At 41.4% G+C, this 17,177-nt stretch overlaps 1 pseudogene; it reads right to left on the reverse strand.

Moving 5' to 3' along the window:
• Positions 5,845-7,006, reverse strand: LOC102169196 (annotated as a pseudogene).

Below are 17,177 nucleotides of genomic sequence, written 5' to 3' on the forward strand. Positions count from 1 at the left end.
TGGAAATAAAAGCAAAAATAAACACATGGGACCTAATTAAAATTAAAAGCTTCTGCACAACAAAGGAAACTCTAAACAAGGTGAAAAGACAGCCTTCAGAATGGGAGAAAATAATAGCAAATGAAGCAACTGACATAGAATTAATCTCAAAAATACACAAGCAACTCCTGCAGCTCAATTCCAGAAAAATAAATGACCCAATCAAAAAATGGGCCAAAGAACTAAATAGACATTTCTCCAAAGAAGACATACGGATGGCCAACAAACACATGAAAAGATGCTCAACATCATTCATTATCAGAGAAATGCAAATCAAAACCACAATGAGGTACCACTTCACACCAGTCAGAATGGCTGCGATTCAAATGTCTACAAGCAATAAATGCTGGAGAAGGTGTGGAGAAAAGGGAACCCTCTTACACTGTTGGTGGGAATGCAAACTAGTACAGCCACTGTGGAGAACAATGTAGAGATTCCTTAAAAAACTGGAAATAGAACTGCCATATGACCCAGCAATCCCACTGCTGGGCATACACACCGAGAAAACCAGAATTGAAAGAGACACATGTACCCCAATGTTCATCGCAGCACTGTTTATAATAGCCAGGACATGGAAGCACCCTAGATGTCCATCAGCAAATGAATGGATAAGGAAGCTGTGGTACATATACACAGTGGAGTATTACTGGGTCATTAAAAAGAATACATTTGAATCAGTTCTAATGAGGTGGATGAAACTGGACCCTATTATACAGAGTGAAGTAAGCCAGAAAGAAAAACACCAATAGAGTATACTAACACATATATATGGAATTTAGAAAGATGGCAACGATAACCCAGTATGTGAGACAGCAAAAGAGACACAGATGTATAGAGCAGTTTTTGGGACTCTGTGGGAGAGGGCGAGGGTGGGATGATTTGGGAGAATGGCATTGAAACATATATAATATCATATGTGAAACAAATCGCCAGTCCAGGTTCAATGCATGATACAGGGTGATTGGGGCTGGTGCACTGGGACGAGCCAGAGGGGTGGTATGGGGAGGGAGGTGGAAGGGGGTTCAGGATGGGGAACACATGTACACCTGTGGTGGATTCATGTTGATGTATGGCAAAACCAATACAATATTGTAAAGTAATTAGCCTCCAATTAAAATAAATAAATTTATATTAAAAAAAATGACATAAACAGATGGAGAAATATTCCATGTTCCTGGGTAGGAAGAATCAATATTGTGAAAATGGCTATATTACCAAATGCAACCTACAGATTCAGTGCAATCCTTATCAAATTACCACTGGCATTTTTCACAAAACTAGAACAAAAAATTTCACAATTCATATGGAAACACAAAAGACCCCAAATAGCCAAAGCAGTCTTGAGAAACAAGAATGGAGCTGGAGGAATCAAGCTTCCTGACTTCAGGTTATACTACAAAGCTACAGTCATGAAGACAAGATTGTACTGGCACAAAAACAGAAATATAGACCAACGGAACAAGATAGAAAGCCCAGAAATAATCCCATGCACCTATGGGTACATTATTTTTGACAAAGGAGGTAAGAATATATAATGGGCAAAGACAGCCTCTTCAATAAATGGTGCTGGGAAAACTGGACAGCTACATGTAAAAGAATGAAATGAGAACACTTCCTAACATCATACACAAAGATAAACTCAAAATGAATTAAAGACGCAAATGTAAGACCAGAAACTATGAAACTCTTAGAGGAAAACAGGCAGAACACTTGATAACATAAATCAAAGCAAGATCCTCTACGACCCATCTTCTAGAGTAACAGAAATAGAAACAAAAGTAAATGAGTGGGACCTGATTAAACTTAAAACTATAGCACAGCAAAGGAAACTATAAGCAAGGTGAAAAGACAACCCTCAGAATGGGAGAAAATCATGGCAAATGAAACACTTGACAAAGGATTAATTTCCAAAACACATAAGCAGCTCATACAACTCAATACCAGAAAAACAAACAACCCAATCAAAAAATGGGAAAAAGACCTAAACAGACATTTCTCCAAAGAAGACATACAGATGGCTAACAGAAGAAAAGATGCTCAACATTGCTCATTATTAGAGAAATGCAAATCAAAACTATAATGGGATATCACCTCACACTGGTCAGAATGGCCCTCATCAAAAAGTCTACAAAAAATAAATGCTGGAAATGGTGTGGAGAAAAGGGAACACTTTTGCACTGTTGGTGGGAATGTAAATTGATACAGCCACTATGGAAGACGGTATGGAGATTCCTTAAAAAACTAGGAATAAAACCACCATATGATCCAGCAATCCCACTCCTAGGCATATACCTTGAGGAAACCAAAGTTAAAAGAGACGCATGCATCCCATTGTTCATTGCAGCACTATTTACAGTAGCTAGAACATGGAAGTAACCTAGATGTCCATAGACAGATGAATGAATAAAGAAGTTGTGGTGTATATACACAATGGAACTTTACTCAGCTATAAAAAGCAACACATTTGAGTCTGTTCTAATGAGGTGGATGAACATAGAACCTATTATACAGAGTGAAGTGAGTTAGAAAGAGAAAGATAAATACCATATTCTAACACATATATACGGAGTCTAGAAAAATGATTCTGAAGAATTATTTACAGGGCAGCAACGGAGAAACAGACACAGAGAATAGACTTATGGACATGGGGAGAGGGGAGGAGAGGTTGAGATATATGGAAAGAGTAACATGGAACGTTACATTACCATATGTAAAATAGATAGCCAACAGGAATTTGCTGTATGGCTCAGGAAACTCAAACAGGGGCTCTGTATCAACCTAGAGGGGTGGGATGGGAAGGGAGATGGGAGGGAGTTTCAGAAGGGAGAGGATATATGTATACCTATGGCTGATTCATGTTGAGGTTTGATAGAAAACAGCAACATTCTGTAAGGCAGTTGTCCTTCAATAAAAAATAAATTAATTAAAAAAGTATTCTTAAGTAGCTCATGTACAGTGAAACTGATGGGAATTGACTATTAAGTTTGTATTTCCTACTTAAGAAGGGCTTCTGCACTGGACTGTTGTATAGAAAGGACTTCTGACCTCAAATGACACACTAAGACAAAGGATGACAGCAATGGCATACAGCTGACACAGGGATCCACACTGGGCCTGCAAGACCCACCCTACTAATTCAATTGTTCTGTGAACTAAATACTTGTCCTCCTATTCAAAATGGAAACTTATTGTTTTGCTTCTAGCTATACTTTTGTCCTAATGCTGAGAATGAAAAGAAAATTCTTTAGTAAAATTGTCACAGAGTTGATGAAAGCAAAACAGGAGAGTGAAAAAGCTGGCTTTAAAACTCAACATTAAAAAAACTAAGATTATGGCATCTGCTGCCATCACTTCATGGCAAATAGATGGGAAAAAGGGTGACATTTCATTTTCTTGGGCTCCAAAATCACCATGGACAGTGACTTCAGCCATGAAATTAAAAGACATTTGCTCCTTGAAAAACTATGACAAAACTAGACAGTAATACATACATATTAAAAAGCAGAGACATCTCTTTGCCAAGAAAAGTCTGTATAGTCAAAGCTTTGGTTTTTCCAGTAGTCATGCACGGATGTGAGAGCTAAACCATGAAGAAAGTTGAGCACCAAAGAATTGATGCGTTTGAATTGTGGTGCTGGAGAAGACTCTTGAGAGTCCCTTGGACAGCAAGGAGTTCAAACCAGTCAATTCTAAAGGAAATCAATTCTGAATATTCATTGGAAGGACTGATGCTGAGGCTGAAACTCCAATACTCTGGTCACTTGATGTGAAGAGCCAACTCATTGGAAAAGACCCTGATGCTAGGAAAGATTAAGGGCAGGAGGAGAAGGGGGCGACAGAGGATGAGATGGTTGGATGGCATCATCAACTCAATGGACATGAGTTTGAGCAAACTCTGGGAGATACTGAAGGACAGGGAAGCCTGGTGCCCTGCAATTCATGGGGTCTCAAAGAGTTGGACATGACTTAGCGACTGAACAACAACAATAACTCCTAGAGGCAATCTAGTTGATTGTTGGATTTGCCATCAAATTCCTCTGTTAGTACAAGACCAATTGGCCATAGCACAGGACTATAATACCCATATCACTGACTTTTCAAATGTTTCTAACATTACCATCCACCTATACTGACCTCCCTTTGGCCTAACCTTTCAGGTACAAATTCTTCTATATACTAAAGCGTCCCTCCTTTGATACGATCCTTGATCCTTAGAGACTTGACATAACTTACTTTAGGACACCTCATTCTGTTTCTTATTTAATTAACAAATGTCTTAATGAAAAAACACAAGTAAATTATGCCAGTGACTCCCTTATGTCAAATACTATAGAGATGGCTTTTGGAAAGCCTGTAAGAGAAATGACCCATGGCTGAATTTCATGCTAACAAAACTTGCAGTGAAAGCACTGTGGGAGAGACCACTTGTGTTCACCCAGGTTTTGTCTTTGTATGTGATATTGGGTCTGATCCACCTTCCTAAAGATGGGCACATAGTCTTAACTAGCTGGCAAATAGAAGGTTTATGTTTACTAGGATAATATATTACTACATTGTCTATACATAAATAAAGAGATGAATCTATTTTTCCTCTTTATTACAGAGTCAAGAGATACATGTTAGCAAGATAATAAAATACCTCATGTCAAAATATTTTGGCAATCTTGGTTCCTAATGCAGGAGAATGTATAAACAGAGATATGATTAGAAATCCATCAGTCACCATTGGTCAAATAGTTGAGGAAACTGCAAAAAGCACTGCAGCATAGCAGATATCCCTAAATTCCTTAGCCCACATAGTATTGGATAATAGAACACTGCCTCATAGTTTTGCTGGTTAAACAAGGAAGCAATAATTCTATTGCTCACACTACTTGTTGCACGTATATCAACAACCCTGGAAAAGTAGACACACATACACACAATTTTCCAAAAGGATGAAATGACTACAAGGTTGTCTGATCTTTTTTTCCTGCTTTGCTTTACAAATGATCATCTTTGTCATAGTAGATATTATTATTCTTTTGCTGGGTATGAAGTTATTCAGGACATGCTTTAAGGTTATTGCTAAAAACAAGTGTAACAATGTTTATGTGACAATTCAGCATAATTGATAACATTTATAGCCTATAAAGGCTTCTCTGGTGACTCAGACTGTAAAGCATCTGCCTGCAATTCAGGAGACCTGGGTTTGAGCCATGGGTCAGTAAGATCCCCTGGGGAAGGGAATGGCTACCCACTCCAGTATACCTGCCTGGAGAATTCCACGGACAGAGGAGCCTGGTGAGCTCCAGTCCATGGGGTCACAAAGAGTCAAACATGACTGAGTGACTAACACTTTCACTTTCATAACCTGTAAGTGCTTTCCAGGTGGTGCTAGTGGTAAAGATCCCACCTGCCAACACAGGAGATATAAGAGATGTGGGCTCCATCCCTGGCTTGGGAAGATCCCTTGGAGGAGGTCATGGCTACCCACTCCAGTATTCTTTTCTGGAGAATCCCATGGACAGAGGAACCTGGCAGGCTACAATCTATAGGGTTGCAAAGAATCAGACATGCCTCAAGCGACTTAGCACATGCATGCATGCATCGCCTATAAAATGTTCCCCAATTACCATGCCTGTGTATGCCCTGTTAGCTATGTCTGACTTTTACCCCCCACTCTGCCTTCCCTCAATTAAATAATCAGGCAAGCATCTTTCTTTCTTTTTTTTTCTTTTTTCTCATAAAAAATGTAGACGTTACATTTTTCACAAGGATGAAAACCTAACGATGGTCATTAAAAGAGGCAGGTTTCTGCATCACTCATAGCACTGTGGCCTGGACAATGATCTCTGGGTTCTTGATATTCTTTTTGCTCTGGATCATTCTCAGCTTCAGCTAGGCCAGGCTAGGCTTTGGTCTGTCCCCAGGCTTGACTTTTGTGCACTTGATTGTCCACTGCAGAACATGGTACCTGGCAACATGGTGTACTCACAGATCACCCAGAGAGCCTTAGGGTGCCTGTGTATCCACACCAAGAGCATGGCTGAGAAGAGGCCCTCAGTGTTCACAAAGACTGTGTCCACCTTGTGCATCTCCACATGAATGTGCTGTGTCACCACAGAGCCATCAGTGGTCAGCATCCTCAGGCTCCCCAGCTTAATTGGGTAGTTGCTGTCTCTTGGGTGACAGCAGATCTGAGGTGGTGATGACCACCATGTTGAGGCCCATCAAATGCAGCATGTGCATCATTGCTGAGGCTTGTTTCTGGCTAGGGATCCTCCTCCTGCTCAGCAATTCAGTCTTGAGCTGGTCGTTTGTGTGTGTTAAGTTGCTTCAGCCATGTCTGACTCTTTGCTACCCTATGGACTGTAGTCTGCCAGGCTCCTCTGTCCATGGGATTCTCCAGGCAAGGATACTAGAGTGTGTTGCCATGTCCTCCTCCAGGGAATCTTCCTGGCCCAGGGATCGAACCTGTATCTCTTAGTTCTCCTGCACTGGGAGGTGGGTTATTTACCACTGGAGAAGCCCCAGAACTGGTTGGGGGTTATGATGTCTGCAACCAGCATGACCTTCTCTCTGTAAACCTGAAGGAAGTCCTCAAGGGAAGTACATGGAGTCTTCTCCATTCCACTTGTCTCCATTCATGGAGTTGCTCACATAAGCCTGGAGTTCTGCTGTTCCAGCTCCCACAGGATGTCCACCACCATGGCCAGGAAGGATTTGTTTTGCATGTAACCTGTGAGCACGTTGTCATATTTCTTCATGTCATTCAGCTTCTGCCCGTCTGACAGCTTGGGGAGTTCATCTGAATTCAACACTTGGCCCTTCAAGGGAGAGTGGCCTGTGTGGTTTGAAAACTGGACAGAGTTCACTGTGTCCACCTCAACCCCCAAAACCTGCAGCAGGAACATGGCCACCCAGTTGCCCTCTAGCTGTGGATGACATGGCTCTGAATGGAGAGCACCCGGCATTCCTCCTGCATGCCAGGCCTGCCTTGGCAGTGCGGGCCAGGCGGGATTAGATCTCCTCTGTGCGCCAGGGCTATGTTCTGCTTGGCTCGCACCATACTCGGGTTTCGTTCCAATGTGGCTCCTCTTGGCGCAGGCCCCTCACTTGGATGGCAGGCTATCTCCTTTTTAGGCAGATCTCTATACATATGTAAACAACAAAAAAGGAAGCCTAGCACTGAGGGACTTGATGGGCCCAGGGCAGGCAGCAACCACCCTGGCATTGAGGGGACAAATATTTTGATCATCAGTGCTTTCTATAGAAAGATTTACAATCAAAAGGGAAAAATAATGGATGGAAAATTTTACCTATTGAGGTATGGGAATGCCTGGTTTCTGGGTTAATCATGATTTTAATTGAATTTTATGTTAACTAAAACAGCTTGTTTGTGGTCTCTTGAACATACATTGTACATTTGCTTTAATCACTAAAGAAAAGATTGTACTGACTAGAAGAAAAGAATGTCCACACTAAAAATAAAGTTGAAATGCCTGTCTTCAAGTGATACCAAAGCTGGTATTCCTTCAGTGATAAAACTCCCTTCCTAGGTGCCAAGGACATATTAACTTGCTGTGTATGTGCTGATTTATTTTTGAAAACTTGAAATGATGTATCCCTGACTTGTTTGATGTTCTTTGTTATGACAAGACTGTGTGGAAAACCATGCTTCTCCAGAGAAGTTCCTCAGATTAATCTGAGTTGCTGACTCCCTGACCATAGTCCTCAATTTGAGTCAAATAAAACCCTTTTATACTACTATTGTAGATTTTTAACTGATTATTATTTTTAAAATTTTATTTATTCATTTATTAATTTTTGACTGTGTTGGGTCTTTGTTGCTGCTTGTGGGCTTTCTCTAGTTTTGGAGAGCAGAGGCTACTCTCTAGTTGTGGTGCACAGGCTTCTCATTGTGTTGGCTTCTCTAGAGCCATGCCCAGGACAGGCTCTAGAGTGAGTTCAGTAGTTGTGGCACGTGGATTTAGCTGCTTAATGATATGTGGAATCTTCCTAGACCAGGGATTGAACCAGTGGCCCCTGCATTGGCAAGCAGATTCTTAACCACTGGACCATCAGGGAAGTTCTTTATTGATTATTTTTGAAGACATCTGTGTGAGACATGAAATAAGAAAGCTGTCTACTGTCTTGCTCCACCTCAGTTGGACACTAGCATGTTAGAGATGACTCAAATTTTTTGTTGTCTGCTGCAAAAGCACCTTGAATATTAATTTTGGAGTTACAAATAAAGTTTATCTAGTAGTGTGTGTTTGTTGTTCAGTTACATCTGACTCTTTGTGACGCCATCAACTGTAGCCTGCCAAGTTCCTCTGTCAATGGAATTCTCCAGGCAGGCATACTGGAGTGGGTAGCCATTCCCTTCTCCAGAAGATCTTCTTGACCCAGGGATCGAACCTGGGTCTCCTGCATTGCAGGCAGATTCTTTACTGTCTGAGCCACTAGGGGAGGCTGGGCAAATTCTCAAATATGGAACTGAGTAATGAGGTTCCACTGTATAGAGATATAGATTTAACACCCAGGAGAAAGAGCTAAAAGAATTAGAAATATTTGCCTCTGGGAACAGGAGGACACTGTATGGCAAAGAATGGGGTATGAATCTGTTGCTTTCAATCAAGTACAGATTTTAACCTGTTAAAAAATTTAAAATGAATAATTTTTCAAAAATATTTTAAATCACTCCTTTTTCCTTGCCTTTTCCCTCCTGCTTTGCTGGTGGGAAATGTTATCTATTGTTATTGGATTTCACTTCCCTGACCTCTATCCAGCATCTTAAGAAGATCCCAAGGCTATAGAGCTTTCTGGAAGGGCTCTCTGGGCTCCAGTTCCACTGGTCTCTAAAAATTTGTCTTCTCTAAGTACTTACTTAAAGGAAATGTCTTTCCTTCCCTGAGCCCAGTTTGAGCCTGCTACAAACTTCCAGTGCTACAATGAATATCTCTCCTGCATTTTTCTGGGGAGAGAATGGTTCTTGGGAAGGGAACAGGAGTTGGCAACCTCAACTTCTTAGTAGGAATTGCAAATGACAGTTGGTTCCAATCCTTGACCACTATGGAGGATAAGCTCAAGTTTTCAGTTTCCTTGAGTCATGGTGAGTACTTTCTGTGTTCCAGGCACAGTATCTAGTTCTTTGTATGCATTATGTCACTTAATCCTCACAACCTAAGGGGACATATTACAGATGAGGGAACTTCTTAAGCAATTTGCTCAAGGTCACTCAGGTATTAAGTGGCAAACTTGGAATTTGAAGTTGGATCCGTTTAACTCTCAAACCAATGTTCTCAATAGCTCACAATACTATTGGCACACACATGCAGTATTCCTTTTGCAAATTTCAGTTCTACCTAGTTTTGATAGGTTGAGATTCTGGCAGCTTCTGAGAGTTTATTGCCATTTAAGAGGGCTCTATCTCAGCAGGATGGTTTTCTTGGAGTCCACCGAGGAAGGTGTGCTTTTTGTTGCTTCTCATCCTTGTTTACAGTTCTTTCTGTCTGTACTGCCCTCCTTGACCCTTTCTTTGTGTAAATTCCTACCCCTCCTTTAAGAACTAGTGCTGTAGGTGGTGAAGCTGTGGGAAGCACAGATGGAGGAAGGAGAAGTTTTAACTTTGAATGAAGGTTGATATTTAAATTTTTACATGAAACTAGACTATCCCTTACCAAACCTTTTTTTTTTTTTTAATGACCAGCCAGTGTCAGGAGTACTTTTCATGATCTAAGAGGGCTCAGATATCTTATAAAAGCTGCCCTGATTTTCACCCAAGGAGGGGAAGATAAATACCCCTTCTCCTTGTGTCTACAGGCAGAATGGGAAACAAGTAAAATAGTTTTAAAAGATTATGATATATGAATCTTGCTTAGTCATTGTACTAATAATACATATGTGCATATATACTGAACATGATTACAAGCTTTCTACTGTTTGGGTAAGCGTAATTTATTTTAATCCATTATCTACTGTTCTGAATTGTTTCCATTGCCCTCCAACTTAAGGCTCTGCTGGATATCTTGCTAAATTTTTGTGCAAGTATGTAAAAATTTAAAGGGTTTTGGGGGACTTCCCTGGGGGTTCAGGGCTAAGACTCCATGCTCCTGATGCAGGGAGCCTGAGTTCGATCTCTGATCAGGGAACTAGATCCCACATGCCACAACTTAAAGATTCTACATGCCACAACTAAGTCTCAGAGAATCCAAATGTTTAAATAAACAAAAATTAGTAAAAAAAAAAAAGAGTTTTGGTATGATTCTAAAGTTTTTTCACCAGAAAGATTGTATCCATTAATATTCTGTCCAGCAGTATATCAGAACTCCTCTAAGATTATTATGCATTGTTATCACTCTTGTATTAAAAATTATGTTCTACTAGGCCCTTAGGGTATCTGTCTTTTGACACACAGTGAAAAAGTGAAGGACATATGGCAACAATATAATAATGTGATAATGTCTGTGTATATGTTTTATAGTTTCATTTACCTTAATAAATGAACAGTTTCATGCACCTTTTCAGAGAAGGCAATGGCAACCCACTCTAGTACTCTTGCCTGGAGAATCCCATGGGCGGAGGAGCCTGGTAGGCTGCAGTCCATGAGGTTGCTAAGAGTTGGACACGACTGAGCGTCTTCACTTAAATTTTCACTTTCATGCATTGGAGAAGGAAATGGCAACCCACTCCAGTGTTCTTGCCTGGAGAATCCCGGGGTCGGGGGAGCCTCGTGGGCTGCTGTCTATAGGGTCACACAGAGTCGGACACGAATGAAGTGAGCAGCATGCACCTTTCACATTCAAGCCTTCTCAAATTATATCTTGCAGATGAATCATCTGGTATCTTGTTAAAATGCAAATTCTGACTCAGTGGGTCTGTGTTGGGGCCTGAGAACCTGCATTCCAGCAAGCTCCCAGATGGTGCCAATGCTGCTGGTCTCCAGGCTACATTGTGCATTACTAGTCTAAAGAAAGAAAAGAGAAAGAGAAGTTGCTCAGTTGTGTCTGACTCTTTGCAACCCCATGGACTATAGCCTGCCAGGCTCCTCCATCCATGGAATTTTCCAGGCAAGAGTACTGGAGTGGGTTGCCATTTCCTTCTCCAGGGGATCTTCCCGACCCAGGGATCCAACCCAGGTCTCCTGCATTGCAGGCAGATGCTTCATTACCGTCTGAGCCACCAGGGAAGCCTATTACTAGTCTTAGTTCATCTCAATTCCTGTAATAAGTTGGCAAACAACAAACACTTAGGTTAAGCAATTTGTCTTCAGTGCTGACAATGCAGCTTCTTTCAGTCATTCATCCAGGCATTATGGAGACTTCAGTTAGGGAAGTCAAGTCCCCACTTAGGGGAGCTTGTCTTCTAGTGGAAAGTCTGATTATAGGCAAGTAAATAAATAAATACAAACAAAATGTAGTTTCAGGTAATAAAAATGTTTATAAAGGAAAATACAGAAGGATAAGAGATTGACCCTTAACAGGAGTCTTCTGAATCTACAGTTTACTCTCAGTCTTCATCAACTAAAGATATGGCCTTCACTGTTTTATAACACTTCATTAGTCATATTTTGTTTTCAAACCTCTTTCCCCTAGTTCGTTTTCACAATACCCTTATGATAAGTTTAAACAAGGATTCAACACAATCCAGCTGACGAACTGTTCAAGATTCTTGAACTAAAATACAGAGGGAGAGGAAAACTGAAACTGTTAGTTGCTCAGTTGTGTCTGACTCTTTGCGACCCCACTAACTGCAGCCTGCCAGGCCCCTCTGTCCATGGGATTTCCCAGGCAAGAATACTAGAGTGGGTGGCCATATTCTTCTCCAGGAGGTCTTCCCAACCTAAAGTTGAACCTGGGTCTCCTGCATTGCAGTCATATTCTTACTGTCTGAGCCACCAAGGTTAAGTAAAATGTACTGGAAAAGACCTTTTGTTTTCATTTGAGTTGACAAAGGAACCCCTTGGCCTCTTCTTGACAAGCTCACTCATCAAGGTCAAAGAAAAGGTGACTGTGCGTGTGTGTGTGTGTGTGTTTGTGTGTGTACCACACCCGAGCCCTTTGTCCTAGAGGACTGGGTCTAACTGTTAGTATATTTTGGTTGTAGACAACATAAACCAATTCTGTCTTAAAAGAGTAAACAAATAAAATTGAAATATACGGTTAAGTAGCTGCAGTCCACAGACTCAAGGAAAAGCTCCCCATTAGACTTTGGAAAGGACAGGAACCAAGGCATATAGGGATCAAATCACTTTAGGCTTCTCTTTTCAGACAAATGGTTTCAGGCTTTGTGTCTGTTAGGCTTTGAATTGTATTGGCCAAAAGGTATGTGGAGGTCCTCCCTTCAATATTTGCAGATGTGATCTTATTGGGAAGTAGGTTCTCTGAGTTAAGACAAGGTCATACTGGAGTAGGGTGATAAATCCAACATGACTAGTGCCCGTATTAGAGGCGAAGAGACAGAGACATGGGGAGAAGATGGGGACTGACCCTGGAGGCAGAGATTGGGGTGACACAGCTAAGACCCAAGGGAGGCTAAGGATTTCCAGCAAACACCAGAAGCTAGAAGAGGCAAGAGTGGATTCTCTGCTAGATTTCAGAGGGAGCAACGCCCTGTCAACAACTTGATTTCAAAATTCTAGGCTCCAGAATAATGAGATAAAAAGTTTCTATTGTTTTAAGCCACTCAGTTTGTGGTACTTTGTTATGGCAGCCCTAGGAAGCAAATACAGTGTTTTTCTGCTTCAGGTTCAAAATATCTGAGTAGTCCAGTTTATGTTATTGCACACTCATGAGATTGTATTTGGAGGGGTGGGTGGTTCTTCAAAGGGTAAATAGATGCTGTTGCCAGGAGTAAGAATGGGTGAGAGCAGCAAAATGTACCTAGTTTGAACCATGTATGCTGCTGGAGCCTCATGACCTGGCTGCGGGGTGTGATTTAGGAATATTCAGGCCATGTGGTGCTCCAAACTATGGTGGTGCTTCTGTGATTTCTTCCTGAGTAGAGAAAAAAATTCAAACCTCTTTACAAATTGAACATTATCATAAGAATCTTGGTAACTGTACTGAAACTTTCCATTTTTAAAATCAACCACACACATATGCATCAACCCAACCATGTATGTGCTTACCCCACCACCTGACCCATCCACTCCTCGACTTTCCCATCCTTTTACCTATTCATCCCCACTGTTAGCTAATCTATATGCTTATCCACTCATCTACTCGGACCACCTATTTATCCATAAATGAGCACCTACATCTGTTAGACAATGATCTTTTTTTTTGCCCACACCACACAGTTTGTGGGATCTTAGTTCCCTGACCAGGGATTGAACCCATGCCCATGGCAGTGAAGGTACTGAGTCTTCACCACTGGACAGCCAGTGAATTCCTTGTCAGGTAATGTTTCTAAGTCCATTCATTCATTCAACAAATCAGTCAGTATTTGTTGAGTGCCTCCTCTGTGCCAGTCAATGTTCTATGTGTGGGAGATAAAGCAGTGAATGAAAAGATAAAGTCTCTGCCCTGATGGAGTTTGCAATACACTTGTAAAGGTAGATGTTAAACCAATAACTAGGAAGACAATATGTGAGGCAACCTCTCCTTTTCCCCTAATTCCTTTCCTTGGGATATTTCTGTTTAGTGTGTATGCAAAGCTTTGATTTTGGAAAATTTACAGAACATAGAGCATAGGCTTCCCTGGTGGCCCACTGGTAAAGAATCTGCCTGCCAAGGCTGGAGATGTGGGTTCAGTCCCTGGGTGGTGAAGATCCTCTGGAGAAGGAAATGGCTACCCATTCTAGTATTCTTGAACGGTAAATCTCATGGACAGAGGAGCCTAGCAAGCTACAGTCCCTGGGGTTGCAAAGCGTTGGACACAACTTAGTGACTAAACAGTAGCAAAAACAATAAAAGCATAGACAGAGGACAGTTGGAGAAGAGGGACGTCACTTCTAGAGGTGAGTGAGATTGAAGGCTACTAGACTCTAAGCCCCTAGAAGATAAGAAAAGTGTGTATTTTAATTCATCACTTTTTCCCAGGGCTTGTTACATAGAAGGTAGCAAACAAATATTTGCTAAATGATGAAAGTGAAAGAGGAGAGTGAAAAAGTTGGCTTAAAGCTCAACATTCAGAAAACGAAGATCATGGCATCTGGTCCCATCACTTCATGGGAAATAGATGGGGAAACAGTAGAAATAGTGTCAGACTTTATTTTTTTTGGGCTCCAAAATCACTGCAGACGGTGACTGCAGCCATGAAATTAAAAGATGCTTACTCCTTGGAAGAAAAGTTATGACCAACCTAGATAGTATATTCAAAAGCAGAGACATTACTTTGCCGACTAAGGTCCATCTAGTCAAGGCTATGGTTTTTCCTATGGTCATGTATGGATGTGAGAGTTGGACTGTGAAGAAGGCTGAGCACTGAAGAATTGATGCATTTGAACTGTGGTGTTGGAGAAGACTCTTGAGAGTCCCTTGGACTGCAAGGAGATCCAACCAGTCCATTCTGAAGGAGATCAACCCTGCGATTTCTTTGGAAGGAATGATGCTAAAGCTGAAGCTCCAGTACTTTGGCCACCTCATGTGAAGAGTTGACTCATTGGAAAAGACTCTGATGCTGGGAAGGATTGGGGGCAGGAGGAGAAGGGGACGACCCAGGATGAGATGGCTGGATGGCATCACAGACTCGATGGATGTGAGTCTGAGTGAACTCCGGGAGATGGTGATGGACAGGGAGGCCTGGTGTGCTGCGATTCATGGGGTCGCAAAGAGTCGAACAAGACAGCGACTGAACTGGACTGAACTGAACTGAAAGAGAAACCAGTCTTACTCTATAGTTTCTTGATTTTTAACCCTTTGAAATGCTTAAAGATAATACTAAAAAAAGAAATTAGGTAAGACCTTTTACAGATGTCTAGAGCTGGTATGACCTAAATCAAATCCCTTATGATTATACAGTATAAGTGAGAAGTAGATTTAAGGGACTAGATCTGATAGACAGAGTGCCTGATGAACTATGGATGGACATTTGTGACATTGTACAGGAGACAGGGATCAAGACCATCCCCATGGAAAAGAAATGCAAAAAAGCAAAATGGCTGTCTGGGGAGGCCTTACAAATAGCTGTGAAAAGAAGAGAAGCGAAAAGCAAAGGAGAAAACGAAAGATATAAGCATCTGAATATAGAGTTCCAAAGAATAGCAAGGAGAGATAAGAAAGCTTTCCTCAGCAATCAATGCAAAGAAATAGAGGAAAACAACAGAATGGGAAAGACTAGAGATCTCTTCAAGAAAATTAGAGATACCAAGGGAACATTTCATGCAAAGTTGGACTTGATAAAGGACAGAAATAGTATGGACCTAACAGAAGCAGAATATGTTAAGAAAAAGTGGCAAGAATACACAGAAGAACTGTACAAAACACATCTTCATGACCCGGATAATCGCGATAGTGTGATCACTCACCTAGAGCCAGACATCCTGGAATGTGAAGTCAAGTGGGCCTTAGAAAGCATCACTAGGAACAAAGCTAGTGGAGGTGATGGAATTCCAGTTGAGATGTTTCAAATCCTAAAAGATGATGGTGTGAAAGTGCTGCACTCAATATGCCAGCAAATTTGGAAAACTCAGCAGTGGCCACAGGACTGGAAAAGGTCAGTTTTCATTCCAAACCAAAACAAAGGCAATGCCAAAGAATGCTCAGACTACCACATAATTGCACTCATCTCTCATGCTAGTAAAGTAATGCTCAAAATTCTTCAAGCCAGGCTTCGCAATATGTGAACCGTGAATTTCCAAGCTGGTTTTAGAAAAAGCAGAGGAAACAGAAATCAAATTGCCAACATCTGCTGGATCATCGAAAAAGTAAGAGAGTTCCAGAAAAACATCTATTTCTGCTTTATCGACTGTACCAAAGCCTTTGACTGTGTGGATCACAATAAACTTGGAAAATTCTGAAAGAGATTGGAATACCAGACCACCTGACTTGCCTCTTGAGAAACCTCTATACAGGTCAGGAAGCGACAGTTAGAACTGGACACGGAACAACAGACTGGTTCCAAATAGGAAAAGGAGTATGTCAAGGCTGTATATTGTCACCCTGCTTATTTAACTTATATGAAGAGTACACCATGAGAAACGCTGGGCTGGAAGAAACACAAGCTGGAATCAAGATTGCTGGGAGAAATATCAATCACCTCAGATATGCAGATGACACCACCCTTATGGCAGAAAGTGAAGAGGAACTAAAGAGCCTCTTGATGAAAGTGAACGAGGAGGATGGAAAAGTTGGCTTAAAGCTCAACATTCAGAAAACTAAGATCATGGCATCCGGTCCCATCACTTCATGGGAAATAGATGGAGAAACAGTGTCAGACTTTATTTTTTTGGGCTCCAAAATCACTGCAGATGGTGGTTGCAGCCATGAAATTAAAAGCCACTTACTCCTTGGAAGGAAAGTTAAGACCAACCTAGATAGCATATTAAAAATCAGAGATATTACTTTGCCAACAAAGGTCTGTCTAGTCAAGGCTTTGGTTTTTCCAGTGGTCATGTATGGATGTGAGAGTTGGACTGTGAAGAAAGCTGAGTGCCGAAGAATTGATGCTTTTGAACTGTAGTGTGGAGAAGACTCTTGAGAGTCCCTTGGACTGCAAGGAGATCCAACCAATCCATTCTAAAGGAGATCAGTCCTGGGTGTTCATTGGAAGGACTGATGCTGAGGCTGAAACTCCAATACTTTGGCCACCTCATGCGAAGAGTTGACTCATTGGAAAAGACCCTGATGCTGGAAGGGATTGGGGGCAGGAGGAGAAGGGGACAACAGAGGTTGAGATAGCTGGATGGTATCACCGACTCAATGCACATGAGTTTGAGTGAACTCCGGGAGTTGGTGAGGGACAGGGAGGCCTGGCGTGCTGTGATTCATGGGGTTGCAAAGAGTTGGACACGACTGAGTGACTGAACTGAACTGAGAGCTGTTCTATGCCAGTCATTGTAGAGATAAAAAACTATCCCAGGAAACTGAGAGGAAATATAAACAAAAAAAATCCAGAATAGACAATATAAAGATGATTATGCTTTGACTCCCACAGAGCAAAAATAAATAGGAAAAGCATGAAAATTTGGCAAGACTTGGACAAAGAACTCA

The sequence above is a fragment of the Capra hircus genome, chromosome 13, assembly GCF_001704415.2.
Source record: "Capra hircus breed San Clemente chromosome 13, ASM170441v1, whole genome shotgun sequence".
Classification (NCBI taxonomy): Eukaryota; Metazoa; Chordata; class Mammalia; order Artiodactyla; family Bovidae; genus Capra; species Capra hircus.